Source organism: Dreissena polymorpha, chromosome 3 (assembly GCF_020536995.1).
Source record: "Dreissena polymorpha isolate Duluth1 chromosome 3, UMN_Dpol_1.0, whole genome shotgun sequence".
In the NCBI taxonomy this organism is placed as follows: domain Eukaryota; kingdom Metazoa; phylum Mollusca; class Bivalvia; order Myida; family Dreissenidae; genus Dreissena; species Dreissena polymorpha.
Window position 1 is genome coordinate 21642014 of NC_068357.1, and position 19569 is coordinate 21661582.

At 34.0% G+C, this 19569-nt stretch overlaps 1 long non-coding RNA gene across 18 annotated transcripts; it reads right to left on the minus strand.

The window, feature by feature from the left end:
* Positions 1 to 11562: 11562 nt before the first annotated feature.
* On the minus strand, positions 11563 to 19280 carry LOC127873257 (uncharacterized). Of its 18 annotated transcripts, none has more exons than XR_008046089.1 (10): positions 18283 to 19278; positions 17747 to 18083; positions 17393 to 17580; positions 17152 to 17218; positions 16910 to 16961; positions 14174 to 15438; positions 13292 to 14029; positions 12966 to 13067; positions 12786 to 12845; positions 11563 to 12621 (listed from the first exon to the last, which is right to left on the minus strand). It is a non-coding gene; the product is annotated as an uncharacterized LOC127873257 (long non-coding RNA). The 18 variants fall into 18 exon arrangements; XR_008046087.1 differs by having other exon boundaries at positions 16910 to 16975; XR_008046094.1 differs by lacking the exons at positions 16910 to 16961; positions 17152 to 17218 and adding exons at positions 15744 to 15795; positions 15964 to 16030 and having other exon boundaries at positions 14174 to 15114; positions 18283 to 19274.
* Positions 19281 to 19569: the final 289 nt, after the last annotated feature.

Consider the following 19569-nt stretch of genomic DNA (forward strand, 5'->3'; position numbering starts at 1 on the left):
TTTCACAATTCAAGAATTATATTTACTTAATTAAAAAAATAAGCATTGTCATAATTCTTATTTCCCTTTGCATCGTAGACTTTCTAAAAACAACTATTTCTGGAAGATGCGTATACCGCAAGAAGCAGATTCTTCTCTTACGATCGAGGTCAGGGTGTGATGCAAAAGAGAGCACTTCATTGTCAACATAGCGTTTTAAGCTCTAAAAAATAAAAATAACTTGGTATATGTGTTAAAATATGTAAATAGCGTGCAATAATTAATTCGTAACATATAAGGCTAAGGTCTTATTCAGTTGTCAAAGGCCCACAGTCAAAATAAAATGTATATTTGTTGATGTGTTAAGATTGGTGAATTTCATAATTTCAAAATGTGTTTTGTAGTTTCAATAATGTCAATATTATGGCAAAGTATTATTATTCATTCTAGAAGTAAAAGGTACACACTTTTTTCCCTACTCATCATTAAGCATGATATAATATCATATTGTGTAGGTTCTATATATGTTGTTTGACACGCACTCTAAGTAGTTAAAGTTTATCGAAATGGACATGAACAGGTTTTCAAAATGAATGTTTTAATATAACAAAACGTCAATTAATTACTTAATCAATCGTAGTTTGTTAGTAAATGAAAATCTCTCTGAGAATGTATACCCGTATCAATGTTTAATATTGTTGTTTATAGCAAAATAGTGCATGTAATACGAAGTGGGCATGAGCTTTCGATAATTCCTGACACAAGTCGAAAATATTGGTTGATAAATATGACCGCAGAAATGATAATAAACTGCAAAATTGGTAAATATAATACTATTTAATATAAGTTAATAAGGGGCTTAAATAGACGAAGATTCTTGCATTTTTACGCAAAATAGATGAAATTGATACATTTTTAACAAGAGCAAATTTTCTTCCTTCCGTCAATTCGACCCAATAATTAAAACACCCTCTTGATTGAAGAGAGACCTATATCTTATTTCAAATTCTTTCAAATCAGTTCTTAAATGGGAAATGCACAATAACAGCTCTATTTACATATACCTTTAGAGTATTTTAGTATATTATGGGAACAATATTGGTTTTACTCCTTCGATCCGTTAAGTTGATACAATTATTCGACCAAGTCTAGTTGAAATAGCAAACTTGAAATTATTCTATGGTTTAATTCAAAAATTTCAAATCAATATACGACAGATTTTTGTTTTTGGGGGATAACAGCAGAAGACGAATTGGCGAGTACAACGTAGTTAATGAACTTTTGTTTAAGAATCGGCTACATCTACCAAACATACCTTTATCAGATAAAAGTTACCGGTAGTTAGCCATGAAAATTTCATCGATGGTTTAATTGTGTATGCGATTATTGTTTGTAAGATTTTGTTGGAATGAAGATTGAAATTTTCCTAAGACTAATTTGGTGGGGATATTTTATTTTAATACAGTATTGTATAAGCACACACGGTAGAGAAAAAAAGGCCATGTTTAACGGCTTGTTATGATCAATTTGCTGCTGCTAAGCTATCTATTATGCTATTTTACGTGTTATTTACTAGACTTTCAACGAATTAAAAATATATGGGGTATTTGGACGGGTGCGCGAGAGTGCGGGCGAGTGGCGTTTAAAACAGGTGGTTTCTGGTTGATAATTTGTTTTTACTTTCATTTGTCGTGCTACTTGCTATCTGTAATTCTATGTAACTTCTTGTTGTTTATCAATTTTTCAACAAAGTCATTAAATACGTGTATGGCGGGAAGTCAAGCTGGCGTACTGTTACTTTTATTTGCATAGAAACCTAGCTTGAAGTTTTATTTAAAAGGGTCGTGTCAATGTAAGGAAAATAGTAACTAAACTCGGAAAAACAGTTTCCGCTTACAATTTTGAGTTTGGACGAAGATAATGACCTACAGTTGTGTGTGAAGGTAAAATACGTTAGGTTCGGGTTAAAGGTGCATTTCAAATCAGTCGGGAAAAGGTCAATGTAATTGTCACGAAGAAACAACAACACAAATGTGGTCATTTTCTTGATATTTTTGGTTGAAAAAGGTTTATTTAATATTTTGACGATTGTGCGGTTTACTGTATATTTTCCATCCAAATATATGCATCCTTTTACATAACGATACAATATATTCGTGTCCGTAGTTTATTGATTTGTATTCACGAGCGCTTGGAGATCAAAAGTTCTTTCATGTGAAAATAAAAAAAAAATAATCCGATAATTTAACAAGCAAGAAATTACCAGTTTAAATACCCTGATATATGTATTTTAAGGACAGGAAAAAAAATAAACAAAAAGCAAGTGTGAAATAAGATGTCCCGATTATGGGAAATTTGATTCGTTGTATATATTTCATTCAATTGCATATATTTAACTTTAAACAAACGGAGAAATTTTTATTCATAGCAGTTTACAATATTTCTTATCTCCCCTTGTTCCCTTGGTTTTAAGATTCTTTGGCACGCTTTGTGAGCTATCGGCGTTTTGATCAATAATATTGTGATTGATTCAATTATGGTTTGCTTATATCTGATCATTTCTTTAGTTATAGTTGGAAGACGTTATCGTTTTTTTGCGTATATCAGTCTGAATTTCAATTTTAATTTGTGAATAAATATGAGTTAAACACAGGATCACTACAAGCTTAAAACTTAACGAATAGGAAGTTTGAAATCGTTACTTTTTACCGATTTTATTACGGGGTTTTGTAATTTTATCAAATTTAATTAAAATGTATGTTTTCGTTTTAGTATTTGAAGAAAAAAAGTTTTAGGAATAAACGTTGATCAACCTAACGTCTGTTTTACCCCTTTTAAAAATTAGCGTTTAGTCCTCGGTTATTCGCAAAAAAGTGAGTCTTGAAGGAAGCGATTCTTGTCGTTATATTTCCTGCACACAGACAACAAAAACACGTTCAAATCGTTACAAAATGTACTAGCCTTGCAAATGTTTTATCGTTTACTTTCAGTTTTTGTAATAGTTTGTGGTTCATAGGAACTGAAATAAGACGTTCCAAATGTGTTTACGCCGTTTGAATCGTCAGTTTGCATCAGACGTTTTCGAACATAATCACGCACGATGCAATTAAATACAATGTAATTGATTTTTATGACTTTTTATGTATAGGCGACTTTTTATTTGGCTTATATAAAAGACTAGTAAAATTCTATATATTGTTACCAGCAATCTAGATTAACGCCAAATATAATTTCAAAAAAGTTCATTCCTTTTGCATATCGTACCGATAAAAATTCCCAGCCAGTCAAATATAGATGCCAGGGGACCGTTTCTTAAAACCAAGTACGTTCAAAAATCATGCGTAAGTGCAAAACGTTCAGTTAGTAGCGTTTCTATAAACTTCGTAAAGTTACGTTTACCGTATTTTTGCACGTAAAGTTACGGGTGCTCAAAGGCTCACGTAACTCAGTAATTTAGCGTAAATATGGCGGCGTATGCACCGATATTTCGGAGAACCGAACGGAGACTACGAAATCTACGAGCGCAACATCATTTTAGTTAATTTAAACCTTTATCTATATTAAGATCTTGGTAGGGCATGGGAAGATACTGTAACGGAAATCCTGCGTTGATTGTGCAGGATCTATTGTGTACGATTGTGGATTGGAGTTTTGCTAAAAGAGAAAATTTTACATGTTCGAATCGATTGTTGTTATGATTTGTTCGATTTTCCTTTTGACAATTCATTCAACTTTCGTTTTAAACAAGGCTTTATCCAACACAAGACGCCAAGTTGAACTCAACGAATGTGGCGTTTTCTGAGTGATAGAATTGATTCCGGGATAAGTCTATTGCCATCGGTTTGCCATCGAAGTATTCGCATTACCAGCGTGAATAAGCGATCGCTTCGCTCACGTGACCAAGATATTAGAAAACCACTAGCAGACGACGCGCTGTATATTTTCCTTAAGTTGTGAAATATCGCTGCGTATTTACACAGTTTTAAAAGCACACATATTATATAAACCAAAATCGTATTAGCCTCAATAAACACGACTATAGAGTACGAATTAAGATTAAGCGTACATGTCAGGCTTCGAAATATGTTGACTATAGAGAAATCGAGCGTGAATCACGTTACTGTTACATATAATTAAATAATTTTTCGTATTAACAAGAGTCAAATTTTAATTTATAAAATATAAATAAAAACAATAGCAAATTAACCCGCGTTTTGTTGCATTGCCATAATAGTTCCGATATGCATTTAAGATTTTAATAAAGTGAACAGTATATTCTAATCCATGAATGAAAGTTAGATATACAGAATACCTTTCTAATATTTATATAATAGCGTAAATCGTACCTCTAGTTTCACTGCTAATATGATTTTCAATTTCTCCCGAGCTACCTTAACTTGCGATTTGGATCAATAATAAAACACACACGTAACTGGCTAAAGGTAAAACTGCGATTCATGCGATTTGCCAATCCAAAGTTTGCCAATACATAATGTATTGAATTGTAACATAATGGTCTTATTGTGTGCAAATATGCGTAGGCATTCACAATAAGTTGAAAGGATTGAAAAGAAATAGTGTTGAATTTCAAGGATCTAAATGCAGCTCTTTTATACGATGAATACAAAAAGCTGGCGGAAATAAACTGCAAGATATTACAACGTTGTAGATTCAAATATAAGGGAACATACCTTAACAAAGTATTGTTCATTGAACTATGAGATTGTATTCCCTTCGTAACAGCACAGTATAATTTGTATCTGAGGACTTCGCGATTTATTATTTTAATTTCAACATCAAGTTTAACTACTTAATACCAGCAGTATAATATAAATGCAACTATTTACAAAAACGTAGATTACTGTATACAATTTTAATTGATATGTCAACAGCGCTTCTTATAAATGTGTATACGGTTGTCACTTGATTGTTGAATTTGGCACATTTACAGTTTAAGCAGAAGTTCTGCATCAAGATCCATTTCATTGGAAATAGTATCATGCATATATCATTTTGTCAAAACTGCGTAAAATAAAATATACTGCAGAGACTATGAGATACAACCTGTCGACATGTTAGCTAAGTTGAGTTAGATTGGTCTTTGTCAGCTCTGGTGCTACTTGAAAGTTCCCTGGGTACTATTATGTATGCTACAATATACCCTGGGTACAGAAAATATACTTAAACATACCCAGGAATACTAAGGCTAAATCTGCTGTTGTTGGCTCTATTTTCAAATTAAAAATGTTTCTGTTTACATTCTGTGAAATGGCCTCCGCGATGATATTATCGAAACTCGTACTCAAAAAAGCATATTGAGTTAGGTTTTGTTCAAAGAGGATTTTGTTTCGTATTTGGAAGTGCGTTTGATGACATCAGATTTTAGGCAGGAATACAACTCTGTACCCAGGGTACATTGAAGTGTACTTAAGAGTACCCCGGGTACTTTTAAGTAGTACGGGGCCAACAATGACCAATCAAGCTTCAGTTGTTTAAGCGCTGCAATTATTAACTGGAAGTAAAGGTCAAGGCTCACACACTTGGCTAACTTTGCGCAATGGTTATTGTAACAACTTAAACTTAAGTTATCTGAATATTAATAATGGCTAATTTTAAAGTAGGTTTGAAAAGTTTTCACTGTATAAGTAAATTTACTGAAAACATGTATTGAAATGTACCAAATATGTCATTTTATACAAAAACTGTCAAAACACTATGACTTTTAAACCAATTAGGTTTGTTTTTGGTAAGTTACAGTTGTAATATGCTCAAAGTTGTATTTTTAGCGAGGCTGTTTTCGGAGAGAGAAAACCCGAGCTATTGTCATAACCAGCTAGTTGTCCAACGTCTGCCCGTCCGCTGTAGGCAATGTGCTAAAACCTTAACATTTGGCTCTAAACTCAAAGTGCTTCCACCTTCAACTTTGAAACTTCATATGTTGATGCACTTTGATGAGTTCTAAACGCCACACCTATTTTGGGTCACTAGGTTATAGGTCAATGTCACTGTGACCTCTACAAAAATATAAAATTCTGACAAGCTTTCACAGCACAGCGTGGCACCAGATATGCGGTGTTCTTGTTTATTATCAGATGTCATCGGTAATCAATCATATTAATATCATATTGATGGCAAAACTTTGTTGTTGCTGTATGCTTTACAATCATTTTTTCTGAGTTTTTAGGTTTTTTACAAAGAAATTTTAGAACACAAACCATGGGGACAATACAAAATCATTTCATTTTGTTTTATATATGGTATATCAACATTCAAAACCTTTAATATTGTTATTATAAATGCAGTTGCCACGAAGAAGAAGTGTCACATTTTAACTAAGGTCATTGTTAATCTTTACTGTCTGAATTATTTAATTACTAATTTTAAGATTATTTTTTTAGTTTCCTATAAACCATATGGACACATTAAATGCAGTTTCATTGATATGTTCAAATAAAATTGTTATGTCCTAAGAAGTTATTTAGAACCTTTTTCTTTATAGGTGGTCACACAGATTGACAATCAGTTTTTTTTCCAATATCTTTGAACACATTTCTTTAAACTCTTTACTGTGTTTTTGTACATACTGTAATGTCCATTTATACCATTTAAATTTCTATAATAATGCTGTAAACATTGCAAAACCCACTTCATTTTATCTTATATTGTGAAAAGCAATGCTGCAAATTTTCTTTTTTTTTACATTCAGTTATTATATACCTTTTTTGTTGGGAAATATTAGAATAAGGTATACTGTCTTTGTTATAATAAGTAAATGTATTTTTTTAATGTTTTAAAACCATTAACTTGTACAAATAAATAAGAAACATAAAATAGACAATGTTTGTGTTGTGAAGAGCATTTACTACCATTGCAATCAAATAATTTAAATAATACCATTTTGTTTCTTCACTTTTAACACCATAGTTATGCATAATATTCACATTAAGTTATTTGTCAAAAACATAACTTATAAGACAATATAAATTCAAAAGAAGTTGTTTGTTTTGCACTAAATAAAGCTTTTTGCGGACATGTATGGTGTCAGTGTATGTGTTCAAAAATCAATTGAAAAAAAAACCATCAAAGATTTGAACTGAATAAAACAACATATTTAACATATTCTCATAATTATGTATCTTTCCCAAACACATGAAAAAACATTTGAATAGCACATTTTTTACTGATTTAAAAAAAAATGTAATAGAAATTTAATATCAAGTATAGGGACACATATTTTTTAATAGCATAATTATTAGGAACTTGCAAGAATAAATTTTGTCATCCTGACATGATTCAACCAGTAAAATTTAACTTCATAAAAATAGGAATATTTAAAAATGGTTTGCTTTCTCCCTGTGTTTTGTTCATATGTACATTAAGCCAGATGTGTAAAACTTGTCCATGAATTTAAATTGATGCATTAGTTTCCATTAGTGAATGGCATTATGTTTAAGTATATTATGAGTGACTGAACTTTTTCACAAATATTTCAGTCATTGTGTTGGTAAAGCATGTAAAGTGATTCAGGTTTACGCAAGTGCCCGCTTGTCATACCAATTACCCCATACCAATGACCCAGGATGGATCCCAATTTCTCAAATTTTGTATTTAGAACTAATCACAACTGGTACATACCCTGACATATATTTTACCAATCCATGCATGTTTTTTAAATATTGAACAAAAAATATAATATAATTATATATGTGAAGAAGCATACTTTATGATAATTGCAAATGCCTATTGTCTCAAATTAATAGAAGCATTCATGGACAATGTTAATTTATCACAGAAAAAAGATTCTCATTTTAAATGAATTTATGAGTAAAAATCTGTTGTTTTTTTTAAATATTTTGCACACAAGTATAAATATAAACATGGTAAAAACATGATGTTGATTGTTATAAAAATATCTAGAAGTGCGACAAGTGAATACAAGCTACAAAGTTTGTTAATTCTTCTAAAACCATACTGTACTACTGTACATTATCATTGATCATTAAATGAAAATTAAAAAAATACTACCTTCTTTACAGAGGCCATTGCTGATGTTCTTCTTATTATAGGACATTCCATTTGTAATTCAGTGACGCACTAAACATAATCAAAGATACCCTTCCAGTAAATTGAATTCCTGTCAGGAAACTCCTTGATTATGTTTCTGTAAATTCAGATGTGTAAGCTACAATACACATGCCTGTCTTCTCAGTATTATCCATCCATTTTTTTCCAGTGTGCTCCAGCGATTTCAGTTTGAAATATATCTGACTAACCTTCGTAAAAGATTTGCTTCAGTAAGAATCATCACTTCTGTTTTAACAAAGAGCATATCCAGCACAACAAAGAATGGCCACACTTAATTTTAAAAGAATCAACAGATTGAACTTTTTTTTACAGTTGACCCCTTTTTTCGTCGCAATTTCGCAAACAAGGGAAAGAATTTTGCTCTTTATAATGTACTTCTTAATGATAAATGTATAAATATTTAGTCTACCGAAAGTTTGTTCGAGAAAGCAAATTAAATCTACTTTATGAATTTCTTCAAATATTCTCTATAAGGTCCGCGCAATCACCAGACTTCTGTTTAGAGATTATTCAAACATAGCAACTAAGTTTTACGCTACGTTCGGTTTATAGAAACGCACTTACGCATTCAGAAAAGCGTACGTAACTTTATACGTACGTACATTTTCGTCCGTAAAGTTACGCATTGTACCAGAAACGGCCCCCAGATCAACACGGATTATAATCTGGAAAAATTCGGCATGTGAACCGTGAAGTCGCTGTGTAGCTCTGTGTTGAATATTGTAGGTCATGAAACGTCCGTGAATGTCTTTGGGCCTACAGGAGGACAATTTCAATACATCCCTATTGATCCTTGACGATCAGGGTAGGGGGGGGGGGTAATTGAAGCATCCGAAATGATTCTGGATGGTCTGTGTTGCTTCCGTATGTGTTGGAAAGTGTATCCAGCATGGCGTCAAGGATTAAAATTATATCGCCGATTGAACCCAATTGCAACCGTTATTAGTTAGTTCCAGCATGTGATATAGACAATACACAAGTCATGTGTCAATTTAACGTATATAAATAAGTTTTCCCCACAACCCTTTATCTTGCAGTAAATATGGGCATTGGCGGGATAAAAATAACATCATGTTAAAAAAATGACAACAAATCTGACATAAGTTAAATACATTTATACAACCCAGTATTCTGATCGGCACTTCTCGCTTTGTGAGACGTTAGGAAAACAAAGTTCTGCATCAGGAAATTATTCCTATCAGTCATGTCTTTTTTTTTTATTCAATATCATACATACAATGTAAACATGTATATGATCATACAACATAGTGATTTACAAAGCAATAAAGTTCAGACATGTTTTACAAGATATGCTAATATATATTTATTTTTTTAGATTTTGCGTGAGTTCTTGTTTTACTCTCTTTAGGTTTTGTTATGTAGAGTACTTGAACGATAACATTAATGCAATATGTATTGATAAGTATGAGTACTCCTCTTAAACATTATTATTACGGTTAATATGTATTTCTTGCTGTAAAATACTTATTGACACTACTTATGAAATTATTATAATTTCATGTGCTTGAATTAATTATGTGCATATGTTTATTACTGTAAATATAGCAACTCGAAATCGAGCCTATGGGTATTTGGTCCCGCGAAAAAATTAATTGCGTAGGAGTGTGAGTCATTTCAGCGTTGGATTGTTATTGCATGCCTATTATCAGCGAATGTTCAAACGGTTCATTTCAATCGTGAGTGTAGCAAGTCGAAATCGAACCTATGGGCATTTGGTCCCGATGTAGACATTATGCTTCAAAACATTGAAATCGTATTTCAATTTTGCAACCGTAAAGGTCGACCGTTTACATTTTATGAAAGCACTCATGCAGCTGCTATTAACTCCCTTTCCAAAGCTACTCTTAATAGAGCCTAGTGGTATTATGGTTAAGGATAGGATGATGAATATTGCTATTGAGCAGCGAGTAGTATTCGTGTTATAACCAAAGCCGGGACTTGCACCCAGATTTCTTCTCCCTCGAAGAAGGAAAAGCGTTCTGCTTTGAACTACTGTGGTTGTATAAACACGTTTCATACAAGCTACATGATCAAGAGGTGTCACTCAGCGTTTGTACGGGCTTGTGACCGTTCTTTTCACAGCGAAATGAAAAGAGCCGCTTTACCACCTTGCGATATGCAATACGGACTAGCATACTAGCAAATATAGCAGTAACTTTTGTCATACATACATGAAGAAACATTGGCCTTTCGGCGATGGCTAAACCTCAGAAATCCCATTCAAATAGATATTTTTCACATCTTGCAGAAATGTTTTGACGCAGCATTGAAGCGACACTGCTTTCCAAACTAACCAAGTAGTTGTTTAACATGTGCATACAGATCTGTTACATCAATACATCATATATTGTATCTTATAACCAAACCATATCATTGAAGTAATACTGCTTTCCGAAATATTAAAGCAGGTGTATGAATGTGCTTACGGGTCTGTAACATTGATGCTACTATACTATATATTACATCTCACAACCAAATCATAGCGATGAAGCGATACTGCTTTTCAAAACATTCAAGCAGTTGTGTTACTTGACTGTCGTTTCAAAATGGGAACATTCGTATTGTTCTGTACAAACAATTGAGTTCTTGAGTGTTGAATACGGTTGAAGTGTAGCGAAATGTTACAGGTTTTAAACTGCATGCAACTTTTAACGCAAAATTGCTTTGCACAATTTCAAACTTCATGATCATACATCGAAAGTTATGAAACTGCGTATATAGTTTTTATTTATTTTGCTAGCGAAATTTTAACATTTCATTGAATAACGCAAGTTTATGGCCATGTGGTGAATGTCATGAAAGTCGCTTAAACTGATGTATATACTTTTTCATCATATCATCTCAAATGGAAAGTGAAAATAATCCCTAAACGTCATTTATGTAGTGTGTTTTGTTCGTATATTCTACAAGCGCAATATAAAGCCTAAATACTGTTGAACGTTTATGTTAATGTGCCTCACTGAAAGACAAGTTATACCAATAACGAACCGTTGTACAAAATGTGTATGCAGTCAAAAGCGAGTAACTGCTTTACGTTTACGAGTCACTCAATGTAAGTCTCAACACGAGTAGTTCGTAAGGCGCAATTAATGTTCAACACAACATTGAGTAGCATAGTTTGTTGCCATATGGAAAATATCTTATATCGGTTAGTCATTCATATAGTTTTTTTATCATTTTACCTCAAATTCAAGTTTGAAAGTTTTTTGCTTTGTACGTTTGCAAGCTAGTGGTGTCACTCGGCGTTTTTACGGACTTGTGACCGTTCCTCTTGTCTGAGTACAAGAGAAGTCGCCTTCCCACCCCAGCCCTAGCAGACTTAAACCTAACAATTTGAACAATGCGTGTTATCAACCGGTTGGTAGCCTTATCAAATGCCATCGCGTCCTCGGACTCGCATACGCATCGACCCACGTCAGGTTCTAAAGCTTGCGGGCAATAATGAGTGTCCCTCGCGATAGATTGAGGAGACTTGCCAGAGTATAACGACAGCATGGATAACACATGTTAGAACCGAAAACCGAGGCGTTTCCCCTCAAGTGCTATCGGTTCGCTTCGCAACTTGTGGAGTCGGTCTATTGACACCTACATACCTCGGTCGCCCATACTCAGTCAATTAACCGCTGTTGTCTTTCTGCTTGCCAAATAGCAGTCAAAACAACCTTACAGTGATCTAGCCAGATTGGAAACTACGAGCGAAAACTAACTCGCCCAAGCGAGTGACCCGCTCCCGATTCGAGCAAAACCTCACCTAAGCACTATCGACCCAAAAAACGCCAGTAACACTGCTCCGTTACTAGGGAGCCTTGCTAGTCAACACAAGTAATTTGCAATCCTGGCTAGAGCAATGAGTATATTCGGACTGGTGTACCACCATGTGATTGTCTGCGTCTAAATTGTTGGTATTTGATACTTAGAGTCTCTTGTGCCAAAGTAGAGACTGAAAATTTGTTTTATAAATCAAGCAATCATTTACTGGTTGGTAGTTCTAACAGTGCGTCAAAATAAGCACCGTGAAAACATTTTAGCACCGAAATACCGAGGTGTTTACCCCCAAGTGCTATCAGTGCGCTTCACACTTGTGGAGTCTTAAACCCCTCGGCCGCCCAAACACAGTTAATGACTGTTAATGTTTATTTTTTGTTTGATTTTGGTATTGCATAGTTTAAACACAAACACATACATCAATACATCAATATTGCTGGCCAGCACAATAAAACAAGGAAAAAAAAGGTAGGAGAACAATCTCCTTTATTTTTCATGTAAAAACATAAACATAAACATACACACTGTCAACACTTGCCACTTGCAACACCGAGTTCGTTTCAGTGCAGAATGTACACATTTTTCGATCGACACATATTCGCAATGTTACATGGATTCACAAAGTTACATGGATTCACAAAGTTGCACTGATGTCCATACGCGGGCCAATGTTCGAGTTATCGGTGCGATGGACCCACGGTTTTGTCGCAGCTGTACGCCACACGTATGTATTGACTACTCGGTGTCCACATCAAGGTTTGTATATTGGCACTGAAAATAGAAAAGCAAATTGTGTTAAACAGTAAACGATGAAAGTAAACAGCCTGAAATGATAAAAACATGCATGTGTAATATACCATGTATCAAATAAAATAGTAAACACAAACTGCTAAAGAAAAACACACAACTCTACCAACTGTTTAACTGATACTTACTTTTTTGTTTTGTGTTGCATGTTCAGGCGCCTTTCTGTCACTGCTCGTCTAGCAGTACAGCTGAAATGAAATAGACAGCATGATCAGAAACTTTCATTGTAATTGTACAACTTACAATTTATGTGCACAATTTTGCATTTAAGTATAACATACAGTAAAACAATTTCAACTAATACTCACTTTTTTGTTGTGTTGTTTCCACAAAGGCGCCTTGTTGTCACTGCTCGCCTGGTAGTAAAGCTGACTCGTCAAGTAGTAGAGAACACTCGTCTAGCAGTAAAGCTGAAATGAAATCGAAAGCATGATTAGAAACTTTTGAATGTGTTTGTACAACTTACAATTTATAAACACAATATTGAACTGTAACAGTAAACATGAAACAGATAACAATTTTACTTACCTATGTTGTCTTCGCTGAAATACAAAAGTCATGTTCATAGCAATCATAGCATATTAACACACAATGAATACAACTCAAAACTTTTAGTAAGAAACTCAGTACTTACTTTGTATTTTGTATCCAATCCCTCTGCGGGCAATCTTCTTCAGTCCACAATCGAGCTGAAATCAAGACTCAATGCATACATGTAAATTTTGCCAAATAACAAACAGAACTGTGAACCAAAACTTTAACTAAACAAAACTAACTTTTCAACTGTAATGGTACTCACCTCTGGCAACTGAAATCATACAGACATTTTGCATAGCACAATACATTTTTAGTTTGAAGATAAGAATGATTTATGAACATTTTACTTACACAAAGCATAAATATAAAAGACATGCTATGATGAAAAAAACAATATGTATACAAAATTATACATAAAAAAACACACTATACTTACCATTGCTGACCTGAAATTGAAAAAAGCACATTTTGTATAGCAGAATACAAGTCATCAAAACAGTTCAATATGAAAATTAAAGAAAGTTTGTGTACTTACCACAGCCATACTGAAATGAAAAAGAAACACATTTTACAATGCAAAATACAGGTCATCAAAACAGTTCAATATGAAAGGCAATTGTACTTACCACAGCCATACTGAAATGAAAAAGAAACACATTTTACAATGCAGAATACAGGTCATCAAAACAATTCACTATGAAATTATAGAAAGTTAGTGTACTTACCAACAGGCTACTGAAATGAAAAAAACATTAGGCATTGCATAGTAGTATACAAGTCATCAAAACAGTTCAATATGAAAATTAAAGAAAGTTAGTGTACTTACCACAGGATACTGAAATGAAAAACAGACATTTTACAATGCAGAATACAGGTCATTAAAACAGTTCAATATTAAATTATAGAAAGTTTGTGTACTTACCACAGCCATACTGGAATGAAAAAAAACATTTAGCAATGCACAATAATCAAGACTTACCTAGCTGATCTTGAATCATTCTCTGTTTCTCAACTTCTCAGTTGTCCAAAAGTCTGCTCTGTAACGACCCACCATTCCAATCTGAAAAATAGTTAAGCATAACAAAGCACAAAACAAACCAAAAGAATAGTTTACTTACCTCATATTTTGTGCAGGTTTTCAACAGCCAATTTTCTTCTTGAAACCTGTATTCGTCTCTTTTTTGACCCACTGTGGAACAGTCACAGCAATGTAAGTCTGAAACATAGAAGGGCATAACAACATAACATACAAACCAGTATATTTGTTTTGACTTACCTCGTGGCTAGAGTCGAGACACAGCTGCTGAATTTCTTTTCTGTCACAAGCTGTCAAAACATCTCTGCAACATCTCTGCAATTGAAACCTTCAAACAGAGTAAAACAGAGAAACATTTTGTATACAATATAGTAAACACTTACCTTGTTATAGGCCTGAGTTGCAGCAGTGATTCTTTCTTGAAATCTTCTTCTTTTGCATCACTGCATGAGAGACCTGAAAAATAGCATGCAGTGCAAAACACATGAGTTAAATTAAACCAAAATTGTGTTTCTACTTACCTTGCTTCTGTAGAGTTGAATCACAGTAGTAGAATTCCTTCTTCAAACACATTTCTCTGTCTACACCAGGAACTTGAATCTGAAACAGAGAAAAGCATCACATCAAATTGTACAACTCAAGTGCATTCATTCAATGCTTACCTACTTTCTGTTGAGTTGTTTCACAGCAGCTGAAATCCTTATTCACTGTTGGCACTGCTATGAGACCATTTCTGCATGTGAAATCTGAAACAGAGCAAAGCAAAGTATGCATGGCAAAAATCAAAAGAACAATTGTAACACTTACCCTGTTTGCAAGTCCCATTCACTTTCTCAGCAATGTTCCTCTTCTTGAATCGTCTTCGTCGCTGACTACAAGTACACCTGAAACATAGCATGCACAAAACATACCATATAAAAACAAAATACAAGTGTTCATACTAAAATGAAACACACTTACCTTTCTGCATTGCTCAGCTCTGTTCGACTGTCAACTCTTCATGTCATGTCATATCTGAAACGAACTAAATCAAAACATGCATAGTATACAATCATTGATAAAATTTCGAAACAATTGTATGCTTCATAGCTGTGTTTTTTGTTTACGTTACATATCACAGACAACTGGCGATCACAAAAGTAAAGACATTTTTGTACTACTCAAACATTATTGAAACAAATGTATACTACAATACTCACCACAGCTCCCTGAAATGAAATAGAAATGTTAACAGCATGCAAACAAATGTTAACCAATATCAAATCATCTATAATAAATATCAACAAAAGCATTTCGATACACATAGTAAGTGTTCACCATCATAGTACATCATCAGTTAGTTCGACATCCCACGGTTGCTCAAGTGTTAGTACTGGCTAGCATTTACCCTTTTCAGTAAACCGTCACACATCAGCATTTTTAGACACAAGTACTGTGCAATTCAACCCTTGTTATCATCTTTCACAGACTTCTATGAGTAAACAACTGAAAAATATAAAACGTTTGTACTCACTGTTTGGCAGCTCCAAGAAACACGTCTGTTCTGCTTGCCATCTGGACATCCACTGAAACAAAACATCTTCAAACACACATACATGTAAAACGTTTTTGAACAAAAATCAACACAGATCAAACTTGAATTATCCATCTGTACATGACACACATGAAAAATAGCATAAGTTTACTATCACATTACAGCAGTACAAATGAAAACAAAAATTTGATCGACTTACCTTGCTTCTGTAGAGTTGAGTAACCGACGTGGAAATCTTCTTCCATGTGTAAACCAGTGACTCGAATCTGAAATAAAGTAAAGAACACATTGTACAACTCAAATCAATGAATTAAAACTTACCTTACTTGTGATGAATTGTGTCTCAGCAGTTGAAATCCTGTTTAATTTCTGCATGTGAAATCTGAAACAGAGCAAAGCAAAGTATGCATGGCAAAAATCAAACAAACAATTGTAACACTTACCCTGTTTGCAAGTCCCATTCACTTTCTCAGCAATGTTCCTCTTCTTGAATCGTCTTCGTCGCTGACTACAAGTACACCTGAAACATAGCATGCACAAAACATACCATATAAAAACAAAATACAAGTGTTCATACTAAAATGAAACACACTTACCTTTCTGCATTGCTCAGCTCTGTTCGACTGTCAACTCTTCATGTCATGTCATATCTGAAACGAACTAAATCAAAACATGCATAGTATACAATCATTGATAAAATTTCGAAACAATTGTATGCTTCATAGCTGTGTTTTTTCCACTTTACATCACAGACAACTGGCGATCACAAAAGTAAAGACATTTTTGTTCTACTCAAACATTATTGAAACAAATGTATACTACAATACTCACCACAGCTCCCTGAAATGAAATAGAAATGTTAACAGCATGCAAACAAATGTTAACCAATATCAAATCATCTATAGTAAATATCAACAAAAGCATTTTGATACACATAGTAAGTGTTCACCATCATAGTACATCATCAGTTAGTTCGACATCCCACGGTTGCTCAAGTGTAAGTACTGGCTAGCATTTACCCTTTTCAGTAAACCGTCACACATCAGCATTTTTAGACACAAGTGCTGATAGATTCAACCCTTGTTATCATCTTTCACAGACTTCTATGAGTAAACAACTGAAAAATATAAAACGTTTGTACTCACTGTTTGGCAGCTCCAAGAAACACGTCTGTACTGCTTGCCATCTGGACATCAACTGAAACAAAACATCTGAAAACACACATACATTTTAAACGTTTTTGAACAAAAATCAACACAGAGCAGAGCTAAGCTGCAGCAGTTAATCTTTCTTAAAATTGAATTCTCCATCTCTGCATAGCACACATGAAAAATAGCATAACATCACATTACAGCAGTCAATGAAAACAAAAATTTGATCGACTTACCTTGCTTCTGTAGAGTTGAGTAACAGACGTGGAAATCTTCTTCCATGTGTAAACCAGTGACTCGAATCTGAAATAAAGTAAAGAACACATTGTACAACTCAAATCAATGAATTAAAACTTACCTTACTTTTGATGAATTGTGTCTCAGCAGTTGAAATCCTGTTTAATTTCTGCATGTGAAATCTGAAACAGAGCAAAGCACGCATGTTACAAATTAAACAAACACAAGTGTTACACTTACCCTGTTTGCAAGTCCCAATCACTTTCTCAACAATGTTCCTCTTCTTGATTCGTCTTCGTCGCTGTCAGCAAGTACACCTGAAACATAAAAGCATGCACAAAACATCCCATATAACAACTATTTTGTACTTACCATATGAGTGCTTTTCTGTTCAGGTCAGCTTGAAAACCCATCACTGCCATCAGCATCTGTAAAAAATTGTACATCACAAACAAACAAACAAACATAACATATCATACAAACAGTTTAACACAACAGATATGAGAGCTCTCGCAACCACGTCTGTTCTGTTCGACTGTCCAAAAGCAAGTGACAGTACTTCAATTCACTAACATTGAGAAATTCTAAACTTACCTTCAAGGCTTGTTGAGTAGCTCCAAAAACAAGACTGCTTGGCTCCACTGTTCACTCCAACTGTCATATCATCACTGGATAAGCACTCCTGAAATGTATTAAAACAAAACATGCATAGAACAAACATTCAGTCAAAAGTACTTACCTTTCACTTTGTCACTGCCCTGTGCTCAACTCCAGTCAGCATGACATCTCTGCTTGAAAGTCTGAAACATATAAAAACATGCAATGCAAAACAAACATAGTTACTTACCTTCTAGCATATTGTTGGAGCTCCAGAAAACACGACTGTTCACTCCAGCTGCCAGACTTGAACTGCCAGCACACATCTGAAAATCTGAACAAAGCATTCATGTTCATACTTAACTAGCCGTACAATTAAAGTTACTGACATACTCATCATCCAAAATAGAGTACACGAAAAGCTAGCTAGGTTTACCTCTGTTCACTAAATGAAACCATGATGATAAAGTAACTCACTTTATCTCTTCTTTTGTCAAAATACAAGTGTTCATAGTGGAATGAAACAGACTTACCTTTTCGTTTCCCAGCTCTGTTCAAATCATGTCAGGTTTTCATCTCATGTCAAATCTGAAACGAACTAAATCAAAACATGCATAGTATACAATCATTGATAAAATTTCGAAACATTTGTATGCTTCATAGCTCTGTGTATTTTCACTTTACAGATCACGGACAGCTGGCGACCACAAAAGCGAAAACATTTTTGTACTACTCAAACATTGCTGTATTAAGCTCACACTCATGAACACCAACCGACAGAGTTGCTATAGACTTATAATCCCTAAAACTGTACAATAAGAATCAAAAGCAGTTTTCAGTCATAATCTTTTATTGAATTCTATACATATGCACTACAATCTACAGTACTCACCACAGCACCCTGAAATGAAATAGAAATGTTACAGCATGCAAATACAATTTAAGCAATATCATATCATTTATCTACTATGTTTGCAAATTTTTTTCAATCATATGTTCGTTTCCCCAAAGAAGCTCATATTCTGTTCCACCATCATACACCATCATCGCTAATCACAACATATCGACACTATATCAGTACTGAGTAATTTCTACCCAACGCATTACACTTCTATACAAGTAAACCTGTACAAAACGAATCGAAATCAGTTTTCATTCATCATGATTTATTGAAACAAATTTATACTACAATACTCACCACAGCCCCCTGAAATGAAATAGAAATGTTACAGCATGCAAATACAATTTAATCAATATCATACATATCAACAAAAGTGATTCAATAAATTGTCATTTAATATTTTTGCAACATTTTTCCATCATATGTTCGCTTCCTCAAAGTACCTCAATGAATATTCTGTTCCACCATCATCCACTATCATCGCTCATTACAACATATCGACACTGTATCAGCACTGAGTAATTTCTACCCAACACATTACAACCATCATACATCATCACGCAACTCCACTTCAATCTATCGCGAAACATGAAGATCTAAACAGTAAAACGAAAAAAATTTGTACTCACGTTTTTTGTAGACAGCAGCTCCATGACCACGTCCGCACAGCTCGACATCTGAACCTCAACTGAGAGTCAATCGCTTGACACCACAACATAAATTTAATTTTCCACAACAGTCAAAGTCAGAGCTTAAAAAAACACGTCCGATCAGTCCGATGTCAAAACTTAAAGTGAAGTCAAGTCGTTCAAAAAAAATTAATGTAAGTCAAACATTTAATATATAACGCTCACAAAAGTTCGTTGTCAGTCAATACTAAACGTTCAAAAGTTAACATCGCATAAGAGTATGATTTCAT